Genomic DNA, 12,465 nt, shown 5'->3' with positions numbered 1-12,465 from the left:
GCTTCCTCTCCCAAGGACTTTCATCTCTAGGTTATGGCCCCACTTTTTTTTTTTTAAACGTTTTTTATTGTGTAGTATAACATATATACAAAGCAAAAAAATAAAAAACAATAGTTTTCAAAGCACTCTTCAAAAAGAGTTTACAGGATAGATCCCAGAGTTTGTCATGGGCTACCATATGATCCTCTCATGTTTTTCCTTCTAGCTGCTCCAGAATATAGGAGGTTAGAGGGCTTAAAGCTTTTTTATCATCACAATTGACTTTTTTTTACTTCTTTTTTTGTGAACAATAACATATATACAAAGAAACTATAAATTTCCAAGCACAGCACCACAATCAGTTGTAGAACATATTTCAGACTTTGACATGGGTTACAATTTCACAATTTGAGGTTTTTACTTCTAGCTGCTCTAAAATACTGGAGACTAAAAGAGATATCAATGATTCAGCATTCATATTCATTTTTTAAGTCCTATCTTCTATGTATAATTGCACCATCACCTTTGATCTATGGCCCCTGTTTTTACACATAGATCTTGTCCTTTTTCAGCCCTCAGCTGCACTTCCTCGGTCAGGTCTCCCATGCTCATTCAATCTTTTATAGCATATTGTACTTTTCCTCCATAGTATTCATATAAAATGGAAAGTTTGCATTTAGTTATTTATTTGCACTGGTCCCCCACCCTTTTTCTGTTCTTAAACAGTAAGTTCTATGTGGTCACGGACCATATTTGTTTCATTTGGCCTAGTTCAGAGCTTGGTACTTAATGGGCTCTTCAAACATATTTGTTGAATAAATAAATGAAGCAATGTTTGACTTCTGATATGAGATAAGTGAAGGCTGAGGACTAGGATTGGGAAAGCATTGCCATCAGAGAGAAAGGCATAAGTAAAGGCTCCAAGACAGTGGGAGGGGCCCCAGTTTTAAGGCCTGTAGCTTGAGCCCAGGGTGGGGGAATGAGAATAGGTCAGCCTTAGAGGCAGATGGGCACATTTTGTGAGGACAGGGTAAAGGCTATGGTCTTCCTCCTAAAAGTAATGAGAAGACAGGGAAAGCTTCATCAGTGAAGAGAGAGGATAAGATCACGTTTAAAAGACAACTCTGACTGTAGAGTGAAGAGTGGATGAGATGGGGCAATGATGGATGCGATAAAGACCAGCTAGTGGTCCAGGTGGAGAGATGCTACCAGCTTGAATTAGGGTGATGGTAACAGAGATGAAAAGAAGTGGATTGATTTAAGAATTATTTAGGAAGTAAAGCTGACAGAGAGTTTAGCCTTATTTAAAGTTATCTGCATAAGTATATCAAATCAAAATTCAAGGGTGGGACACAGTGGCTCAGCAGGCAGAGTTCTCACCTGCCAGGCCGGTGACATGGGTTTGATTCTCGGTGGTTGCCCATGTTAGAAAAAAAAAAAATTCAAAGAGATGGGAAGTTGTTTCATATAAAGTTTTTATAAAATATCTTGGCTCAAGATGTTGAGTGGAATGGCTACCAATTAAAAACAAAGCAAAACTTATATACTGGAAATTTTCTACCTAAAATCCTGCAATTCTAGATCTACCGCTGTGATATAAACACTCTTCTAGGGGAAACTGAATGGGTTATTTAATGTGCAAATATAGATGATTTATAAGTGGTCAAAACATAGTTGTTACTGTAAAGGCAGTACTTTCTTCTACCATTTTGCCTTTTGGATTTTATATGTCATATCTAATTTTTCTTCATTTTACCTTTACTGATAGTCTTCATTTCTACACAATTCTCCACACCTCTCTGCTGTCTTTTCCTATTTGTTTCTAGTACTCCTTTTAGTATTTCTTGCAGAGCCAGAATCTTGGTCACAAATTCTCTCAGTGTTTTTTGTCTGAAAATGTTTTAATTTCTCCCTCATTTTTGAAGGACAATTTTGCTGGATATAGATTTCTTGGCTGGTAGTTTTTCTCTTTTTGAATCTTAAATATGTCATCCCACTGTCTTCTTGCCTCCATGGTTTCTGCTGAGAAATCTACACATATTCTTATTGGGCTCCCCTTGTATGTGACGGATTGCTTTTCTCTTGCTGCTTTCAAGATTCTCTCTTTCTCTTTGATATCTGGCATTTTGGTTAGTAAGTGTCTTTGGAGTATGTCTATTTGGATCTATTCTGTTTGGGGTATGGTGCACTTCTTGGATCTGTAATTTTAAGTCTTTCATAAAAGTTGGGAAATTTTCAGTGATAATTTCCTCCATTAGTCTTTCTCCTCCTTTTCCCTTCTCTTCTCCTTCTGGGGCACCCACAACACATATATTCATTCAATTTCCTGAGTTGCTGCTCATATTTTTCCATTCTTTTCCCTATATTTTCTTTTGCTTGTTGGATTTCAGATGTTCCATCTTCCAGTTCACTAATCCTATCTTCTGCCTCTTGAAATCTGACACTGTAGGTTTCCATTGTTTTTTCATCTCTTCTACTGTGCCTTTCATTCCCATAAATTCTGTGATTTGTTTTTTCAGATTTTCGATTTCTTCTTTTTGTTCATCCCTTAACTTTTTAATATCCTCCCTCAATTCATTGATTTGACCTTTTTTATTTATTAATTAAAAAAATTAAGAAATCAAATAAAACATCAACATATATAATCAGTAATTCACAATATCATCACTTAGTTGCATATTCATCATTTCTTAGAACATTTGCATTAATTCAGAAAAGAAATAAAGAGTCAATAGAAAAAGAAATAAAACAAACACAGGAAAAAAAAAATTATACCTACCATACCGCTTACCCCTCGCTTTTGTTGATCACTCGCATTTCAAACTAAATTTATTTTAGCATTTGTTCCCCCTATTATTTATTTTTATTCCATATGTTCTACTCGTTTGTTGACAAGGTAGATAAAAGGAGCATCAGACACAAGGTTTTCACGATCACACAGTAACATTGTGACAGCTATATCATTATTCAACCATCCTCAAGAAACATGGCTACTGGAACACAGCTCTACATTTTCAGGCAGTTCCCTCCAGTCTCTCCATTACATCTTGAATAATAAGATGATATCTACTTAATGCATAAGAATAACCTCCAGGATAACCTCTCGACTCTGTTTGGAATCTCTCAGACATTGACACTTTGTCTCATTTCACTCTTCCCCCTTTTGGTCAAGAAGGTTTTCTCAATCCCTTGATGCTAAGTCTCAGCTCATTCTAGGGTTTTTCTCAGTCCCTTGACGCTGAGTCTCTGTTCATTCCAAGATCTCTGTCCTACGTTCCCAGGAAGGTCCATGCCCCTGGGAGTCATGTCTCATGTAGACAGGGGGAAGGTGGTGAGATTGTTTGTTGTGTTGGCTGGAGAGAGAGGCCACATCTGAGCAACAAAAGAGGCTCTCTTGGGGTGACTCTTAGGCCTAAATTTTAAGTAGACTTGACCTATCTTTTGTGGGGTTAAGTTTTATATGAACAAACCCCAAGACTGGGGGCTCAGCCTATAGCTTTGGTTGTCCACACTGCTTGTGAGAATATCAAGAATTCAACTTGGAGAAGTTGAATTTCTCCCCATTCTCACCATTCCCCAAAGGGGGCTTTGCAAATACTTTTCCACTCACTGATCAAATCACTCTGGGATTCATCCGGGCATCACTCTGAACAAACCAGCAAAATCTCATGTCCTACCTGAGATTCCAAGTACTTATGGCGTTCAATCAAACTATCTACATAAGTTATATTAGGAAATGCACTAGTCAAAATATAAATTTTGTAACAAATAAATATTTTTTGCTTTGGTCTCACACATAAGGTGACATTTTAAAATATTAATTACCATCTATTTTCAGCACCCTGCAATAATGACATTCATTTGTTCTTCCTCATGCAAAAACATTTTAAAAATTGTAACTTGTGCATTTCACTATTATTATACACTCTAGGCATTCCTAGATTATACCATCTCAATCTTTAACATCTATCTTTCTTTCTGATTTCATTTGTGTCCCCAGCCCTCCTCCCTCTATCATTCTCACATTCAACTTCATTCAGTGTTTTAACATAATTGTATTACAGTTAGGTAGTATTGTGCTGTCCATTTCTGAGTTTTTGTATTCAGTCCTGTTGCACAGTCTATATCCCTTCAGCTCCAATTACCCAATATCTTACCCTATTTCTACCTCCTGATGGTCTCCGTTACCAACGAAATATTCCACGTTTATTCACTAATGTCGGTTCATATCAGTGAGACCATACAGTATTTGACCTTTAGTTTTTGGCTAGTCTCACTCAGCATAATGTTCTCAAGGTCTGTCCATGTTGTTACATACTTCATAAGTTTATTGTCTTAAAGCTGCATAATATTCCATCATATGTATATACCACAGTTTGTTTAGCCACTCATCTGTTGATGAACATCTTGGCTGTTTCCATCTCTTTGCAATTGTAAATAATGCTGCTATAAACATTGGTGTGCAAATGTCCATTTGTGTCTTTGCCCTTAAGTCCTCTGAGTAGATACCTAGCAATGGTAATGCTGGGTCATATGGCAATTCTATATTCAGCTTTTTGAGGAACCGCCAAACTGCCTTCCACAGCAGTTGCACCATTTGACATTCCCACCAACAGTGAATAAGTGTGCCTCTTTCTCCACATCGTCTCCAGCACTTGTCATTTTCTGTTTTGTTGATAATGGCCATTCTGGTGGGTATGAGATGATATCTCATTGTGGTTTTGATTTGCATTTCTCTAATGGCCAGGGACGTTGAGCATCTCTTCATGTGCCTTTTGGCCATTTGTATTTCCTCTTCTGATAGGTGTCTGTTCAAGTCTTTTTCCCATTTTTTGTTGTTGAGTTGACATTGATTTGACTTTTGATGAGATTTTCCATGTCTGTCTGAACATCCTAAATTAATTGTTTCAACTTCTGTATGTCATTTGAATTGTTGGTTTGTTCCTTTGACTGGGCCATATCTCCAATTTTCCTAGTATGATTCATTTTTTTTGCTGGCATCTAGGCATTTAATTTCTTCAATTAGTTTATTCTGGAGATTGTTTTCACTCTCTTACCTAGGATTTTCTTGCTGGATGGCTTTGGTGTCTATCTGTTCTTTGACATTCAGTTCAGCTTATTCTAGATCTCTAGCATAGGTTTGTTTAATGGATCAGAAATTTTCACTTCTTGTTTTCCAGTTTCTTGTCCTGCCTGTATGGTGCCTTTTTTTTTTTTCCATAGGAGGGTCTACTTAGGTATTATAGACTCCAGTCAGATTTTCCCAGACCTAGACTGGCCTCCTCTCAGGAGGAAAGTGTCATCTGCATCATTTTTCCCTGAGGGTGAGACCCAGCAGGTTGAAAGACTTTCCTATGAAGCCCCTAGATTCTGTGTTTTTCTTATTCTGCCCTGTATGTGGTGCTTGTCTGCCTTTGAGTCCCACCAGCATAAAGTGATGCGGTGCTTTTAACTTCAGCAGACTCTCCCTGTTGGGGGTGTGGTTGAGACAGAGGAGAGGTTGTAGCCTGGCTTTAATTGCTTCTGTTTTCCAGTCCTTGGGGTCTGAATTCCTTGAAGGAGGAATTTCACCTGAGGTGGGCCCCACCCCTCTCCTAGGGAAGGCATAGCTGCCAGGGAATTACCTCCTTTCACCTGAACAGCCTCTTGGTCTCGCAGACAAGTTTAACTCTGCCCTTGCTTGGGGCAGTTGGAGCCTGAGAAGGCTTGCAGTTGTAAAAATAAAAAATCCTTTTCAGAGCATGACCACCTTTCCTCGGGTTTGTTAATCAAGAGCTTAAGTTGGTACGTTGCTCTTTGTATCTCCAGGTCCTGTGCGCCCCCTCTTTTTTTTTTTAGGGTGCAGACCCTTTCAAGTATTTTGTGCTGTCTGATTAAAAGAAAATCTCTGTTTTCTTTTTTTTCGTCAGCACTGACCCTTCTGTGCTAGGGCAAAAACTAGCAACTTCAGCTTTTATTCGAGGTTTAGCAGAGCTGGGGGCCTATTTTTAGTAGTCAGAATTTGTTAATTAATTCCAAAATTGGAGCTTGGTTGAGCTCAGCCCTTTCTGTTAGTAAAGTCTCTTTCCTTTCCCCTCTGGGAACCACCTGGGGGTGAGGGTCACCAGCCCTCACGACTTGGGGGACTCACGGTTCTGGGTGGGATCATAGCTGGTTCAGCTGGTCCAGACTGGTGTCCGCTATGTGTCTAGTCACTGATGTGGCCCCAGCAGTTGTTCTGTACTATTCTTGGCTATTTATTAGCTGCTTTGGAGGACAATCTAAACTCCACAACTCACTAAGCGGCCATCATGTTCCCATACCTAAAACATGGTTGTTGTAAGTCTCTGACTTTAATGAGGAGCATGATAATGAGCTAAGAATGATTTTTTCAATTCAGTTCTTTACAACATGAACAGTTGACATGACTGAATTTTGTAGAGAAAGCAAACATCATCAAATGTCATAATGCATGTTAAAATGCTTTACAAACTTTAAAGGGGTAGTAAAGATGAAAATTGTTATTATTATCATAATTTAACTACTTTCTTAACCACTTAGATATAACTTTGTACATTTGAAAAGCCACTGAATGCATTGCAGATCTGAAATCTGACTGTAAGGTCTCTTGTTTTTATTGATGCAATTACTCCTGAGAACCTTGATAATTACTAAGCTAGGGGTATCTGTACTTGAGTTTAGTCCCAGTTGCATATATCTCCTCACTCTGCAGAAAGACATGCACTGATAAAAACCATCTTTCCTTTTACTCCATATTTACAAGGAGAGGACAGAGGCATGCACAAATAAGGTTTTAGGAAAAAAATGAGTTGTGAAGTTGAAAATTAAATATTGCAACATTCCTATTGGAAATGGTATTAGTTTGCAAGCTGCTGGAATGTAGTATACCAGAACTGCAATGGATTTTAAAAGGGGGAATTTAAAAAGTTACCACTTTACAGTTCTGAGCCTATAACAATGTCCAAACTAAGGCACCCAAGAAAAGATACCTTAATTCAAGGACATTCAGTGGGTCAGGAACACCTGTCAGCTGGGTAGTCACATGGCTGGCATCCGCTGGTCCCTTGCTCCTGGGCTTCGTGCTTTCAGCCACTGTTCCTGTGGGGGTTCTTCACTTTGCTTCTTTGTGACTGGCTTTCATCTCTTGACTTCCCTTGGCTCTCTCCAGGTTCTGGCTTGCTTAACATCTCATGGTAATATTTGCTGGACGCCAAGCATCTCCAAACACCTGTGTTGCTGTTCTCTAAGTGTTGGTTTCTGTGTCAGCTCTGTTCTGAAGTTTCTATTGGCTCTCTCTCTATAGGCTCTGAGACTTCTGTCATTTCTGTTTTTTTTCCAAAGTGTCCCCCCTTTTAAAGACTCTAGTGAACTAACCAAGATCCACCTGGAATGGGTACAGTCACATCTCCATCTAATAAAAAGGTCACACCCACAATTGGGTGTGTCACATCTCTATGGAGATAAGCTAACAAAAAGTTTCCAATTTATAGTATTGAATTAGTTTTAAAAGAAACCTCCAAAAGATTAAATCAGGATTAAAACATGGCTTTTCTGGGGTATCTAATACTTTCAAACCAGCAAAGAAACAGTGGCTAAAACCCAATAACTCTTAGCAAGAATCCTGTTTTATGGTTTTCATTTTCAGGTTTCCTGTTAGTTGACCTGTCAGCTGTTCTGTACTTTCTGTAAATAATTCATCCTTTCAACTGATATTTCTTGAGTACTCACTATGTGAAGACATAGTATATTATACATCTCTAACATTTTAATCATCAGTCATTAACCTCTTACTCCTGAACACTTCGTATAAGCTTCTGCTATACCTTAAGACATTTTTCTTTTGGAATTTGAGACAAATCCTTTAACAGTGAAATCATGATTCCCTCTGTCTCACTCTCTCTTGTTTTCTTTTCTAATTGTGAGTTCTTGGCTGTACTTCTAAGCAGTTAACTATGAAGGCTGAATACGCATGAGCTGCATATAGTGTTTTAACCCACTAAACTAATTGACAATTAGGTTACTCTAGCACATTTTGTGATGCACAAAATCATTATTGGCTGCATGGTAATTGGACATAAATGGTAAGTAGTTCACATAAATGACTAATTAGAATCATTTGTACATAGACAAAAAATGTATTTCTGTGTCTGTGTAGAAAAAAAGATGAAGGAAAACTGAATGGTATAGAATCCTGCTCTTTCATGCTCCTCTTTAGCTTGGGAATTAAATTATTAAAAATAACAACAGTAATAGAACGTAACCCATTAACCACTCTTTTCCCATCCCTGGATCTGTCTCCTAAGGGCCACAGACCTTCATTTCACAGGCAGAGCATGCCCACAATTGATTGGTCCTGAGCAGCCATTCTCTTTTCCCTTCCCTCTTCCTACACTTGTCCACAGGGCTAAAGAGTGTGCTATTTGAATTAAATGATGGTCTTTTGGGGTGTGTGCCAGCTACTATGGTGGTAATAGGTATGTGATTCTGTCCTGTCTCACTCAATGTTAAATGAAATACTACAGGTAAAGCACTTAGAAATATATCTTATTATTATTATTATTTTTAGCAGCAGTAGTTATCCTAATGAAGGTATTGAGTTCTATGAGAAACTGACCCTATGTCAGAAAACCATTCTAAGGCTGCTTATATAGAAATCAAATGATCATATCAATATTCTAGCCCATGCTGTGCTTAGATGCTGCCTTGCATAGGCCTCTTACTCACTTCAAAACATGCTTGCATATGTAGAACAGTGATGTTCAGTAAAAAAATATCATCTTTTTATTACTCAAAGGTTTCAGAAGAATTTGTTACTTTCTAGAAAATCTATTTTCATTGCAGTTTCCTCATTGATTTAGAAGTTATTTCAAAGGATGTTTCCTAATTTTCAAGTTTTTGATCAAGTTGTTTTGTTGATTTCTAGTTTAATTTGTTTATGATCAGCATGTGCTACTCATGAAAATATCTACCTTTCAGAATTTATTAAGGTTCTGCTGTGATTAAAAAAATTGTAGTCTATTAAATTATAATGGAGGAGATACTTTAAAAGAGTTTCCAAAAAGCCAGTTAATTTTCAAACTCCCATTGACGAGTATTTCTGAGAACTCTCTGAACTCACATGGATAGCCCAAATGATAGTGAGCAGAATTTAAAAATCCACAGAAACACCTGAAGACCACGTCTCCATTTTTTTTTTTTTTTTTGCCTTGTTATACTCATCTTTTATTGACAGGATAGCCAGAGCTAGAGAAAGAATTTGCTGGAGTCTATCAAATTAATAAATACAACAATTTAATTGTAAAAGGAAAACAGTGAAGAAGCCTTAGCAGAAATTTCTAGAGGCTAGAGGCAAGGGACTCCTGGCATCCAATCTGCTTGTATATAAAATAAGATGGCAGAGGAGGAAAACTAGACAGTCCAGGTACAGATGGTTGAGATTAAGGATTCTGCAGAAAGGATAGCAAATGTTCTGGATTGCTCTTTTGAGATAAGAAATCTGAAGAGCAAGACATTAAAAATGAAGAAGCAATTTAACTGGGTTCAACCAATCTTGGGTAAAGAGAATAAATACTTGGCAATATCTTGATTTTAGTTGTCAATCTGAACTTGGCTACCCTGGAAATTTAGAAGTTGCAACAACAACAAAAAAAGCCTTTTCTTATTAGAAGGTGGGTTGGGTTTCCTAGGCAGACCAAGATAAGAATGCTGCTGTAGAGCGTGTTCCCCATCCCAGCACCAATCACTAGCCCTTGACAGCAGAAATGAGATAAGGACTATCCTTAGCGTGATAAGGGAAAGGGAGTTAAAAGCTGACAAGAGTGAAAGGTAAGAATGGCGCCACCAGAAGAAGAAAGCTAGTAATGAAAGAACAAGAAGGAAACATGAAGAACCAGCACTTGTGTCTTGACTTTCAGCTTTTCTCCATTTCATCATGTCTAATGAGGCAAAAATAACTGGGCAAGGGCTTCCAAGCCACTGAAGTAGAGTGAAACGTAGACTGACGTGCCACCATGACCACCAGTGTAGTATTAGTTGTTACTGAGGATTTTGTTTATGACTCAATATAATGGATTTCCATGTACTTTGTCAGTATAATAGAGACACTCTAGTACTCCAGTGACAATGATGACAAGTTTCAGGAATCTACTGACGATAGCCTTAGGAAGCACAATATGAAAAGGAAGTCCCCCCTATACACAAGGGATGGAGGCAAATTCAAGCCCTTAAGAACAAAGAAAAAGATGAGAGATTTTAAAAAATGATAAGACTGACAATATTGAGGCAGGCACATATTCCTCCTTTTGCTGAAGTGGGATGCGAGGCATTTAGGCCTTAGTGGTTTAGGTGGTGTTGATAAGCTTAATAAAACATGAAGATGGCAAAGGTTTCAGCTTAAGTTTCTCTTTTACTACGTAATTTACTTAACACCTCAAACTCTATGCTTACAATAACTTTCTAAAAAAAAACAGGAGTAGCGTTCCCTTTTATTACCATTCACCCATTTGAAACACATAGTTTTTACTATGCTATCTAACAGCTGAACCAGTGGCACAAAATTGAGATGGTATTTACTGCAGCAAGGTCCCTGTAAATCAAATCTGAGTTTTACATAAAAATCTTATTTATAAAAAGTACAATACCAAGTACAGTGAGAATGGAGCAGGGAGCAGCAGTGCTACCTGGCAGGGCTATGTGGAAGTGGCTTTTGCTACAGTGCTTGCTTAATGGCACAAGTGAAAAGCTGAATAAGGCAAACACTTAAAGAGGCAGTTTTCTGTAAACTTCTTGGGGTGGGGGACTTCCTCTGTTGGGACAGGTAAGATCAGAAGGTCTGACATTTGGCTGCACCTGACACATCATGTCACAGGTTAGGACAGCTCCTGCTGGCTGATCATCAGTTCACTTGTTTTTAGGAAAGAGGTTATCACTGTAGCCTTCTGCCTTTACTATTACAATGTACAGTATCCAGCTAGATTTCCCCCATGGAGGAAATCACCTCCAAGCTCATTCTTAGTGAAAAGATAGAAAATAAGCTAAGTCAATAGAAAAGTTTCCTTAGCTTATAGCTCCTCAAGAACCCAACACTGATTACTAAGCTACTCTGAAGGGTGTGTAGCTTGACAAATGTTTTAATTAGAATATGTATTCCCACCCACTTGGTACCTAATAGTAATAAACTGTAATGACACTTGGAAAACAAACTAATCTTGAGGAATCTTGGCTTCTTCTCATGTTCTCACTTGGAACTTTCCTGCTTTTGTGACATATTTGACTCTTTTAAATGGCTTATATTTCTCCCCAAACATGTCCAAGCGGTTTACTTTCAAGCCTGAAATAGCAAGCTGCTGGATCTTGAACTGTATGTTGAGGCTTGGATTCTCTTCTGGCTTTGGTGCTCCAGACTGTAAATTGACCAGTCCTTTAAGACTTGGGAGCTTCTGTGGAGTAATTTTTCCCACATCCCATGTTAGTACCTTGGTGACTGGATCAAATGTATAGCTGCCTTGTGTTGGTGTCAGGTTCATATTCAGCACAACTTTTGGCATGTGAACTGTCACATGCCAAAAACTATTCCTTCAATAGTTTTTCCCATATTCTGCTTTGGTCCAATAGTAATATCAAACCTGCCACAAGAACTGTTCTCCTTAAAGCTGATGCCATGTTTCACATACACTGGGATTGCCACTAGATTTTGTGAGCTGACACGGTATGATATGTTGGAAATTTCCATCTGGAGGAATAAATGACAAAACTCTTTCAGACTCCCAACATTTGAACCTGATGCAGGGGTGGAAACTGACATCATCCAGAAGCCTTGGGTTCATGAAAGAGAGGGAAAGATCAGGCATTCCAGACAATTAAATGCAAGCATCAATGACCCCCTGAATTTCTGCAAAGACTGTTGATCCTGATTTATCTATAATTGCATCTATTTCTTCAATGACATCAAAATAGGCTTCGTTGTTTGTGTACTTTACCCCTGCCCGGCGCCATGGGATGTTAGATAGCTGCGCAGTGGGGAGTGTGTCACCAACATTACTACTGCCTATAATAGAGTTGACAACAGAACGTAGAATTGTTGGTGGTTTAATCAGTTCTTTCAGAATGTTAGATTCAGTAGCCAGTGGAAATCCATTGTCTAACATTTCTTCCAAGAGCTCATATACAATGACCACATTATCCTTAATTACAGCCTCTGAACACTCACCAAAGTAGTCCTGAAAAGTGTCAGCCACTCGATGTAGGAACTCAATTACAAAGAGAGGTGGCACTTCAGACTGTATGACAGAAACAAAGAAGAGCTTGTCCCGGTAGATGAGGTAGTGGTGAGGTGTTGGAATGACGGGTGGTACATTCTCAACATCAGCAGCTTTCTCCTGAGCTTCAAAGAAATAATCACAGACAGACTGGCTCACAACGCTCTTCCAGTGCTTTTCCCGGTACCTGGGCCAGTCAGTGATTCGGTGCCGGGTCCCACGTCTCCCT

The 12,465-nt window shown here is 38.5% G+C and overlaps 1 protein-coding gene and 1 pseudogene across 3 annotated transcripts in view; one reads left to right on the top strand and one right to left on the bottom strand.

Annotated features, from left to right (window-relative positions):
• ABCB11 (ATP binding cassette subfamily B member 11) overlaps positions 1-12,465 on the top strand; it is a 151,053-nt gene that overhangs the window by 80,506 nt on the left and 58,082 nt on the right. The gene's annotated exons all lie outside the window — the stretch shown is intronic.
• LOC143677727 (AP-3 complex subunit mu-1 pseudogene) lies at positions 10,322-12,448 on the bottom strand (annotated as a pseudogene).

Source organism: Tamandua tetradactyla, chromosome 3 (genome assembly GCF_023851605.1).
Source record: "Tamandua tetradactyla isolate mTamTet1 chromosome 3, mTamTet1.pri, whole genome shotgun sequence".
Taxonomy (NCBI): domain Eukaryota; kingdom Metazoa; phylum Chordata; class Mammalia; order Pilosa; family Myrmecophagidae; genus Tamandua; species Tamandua tetradactyla.
This window is presented reverse-complemented; position numbering and strand designations above follow the sequence as displayed.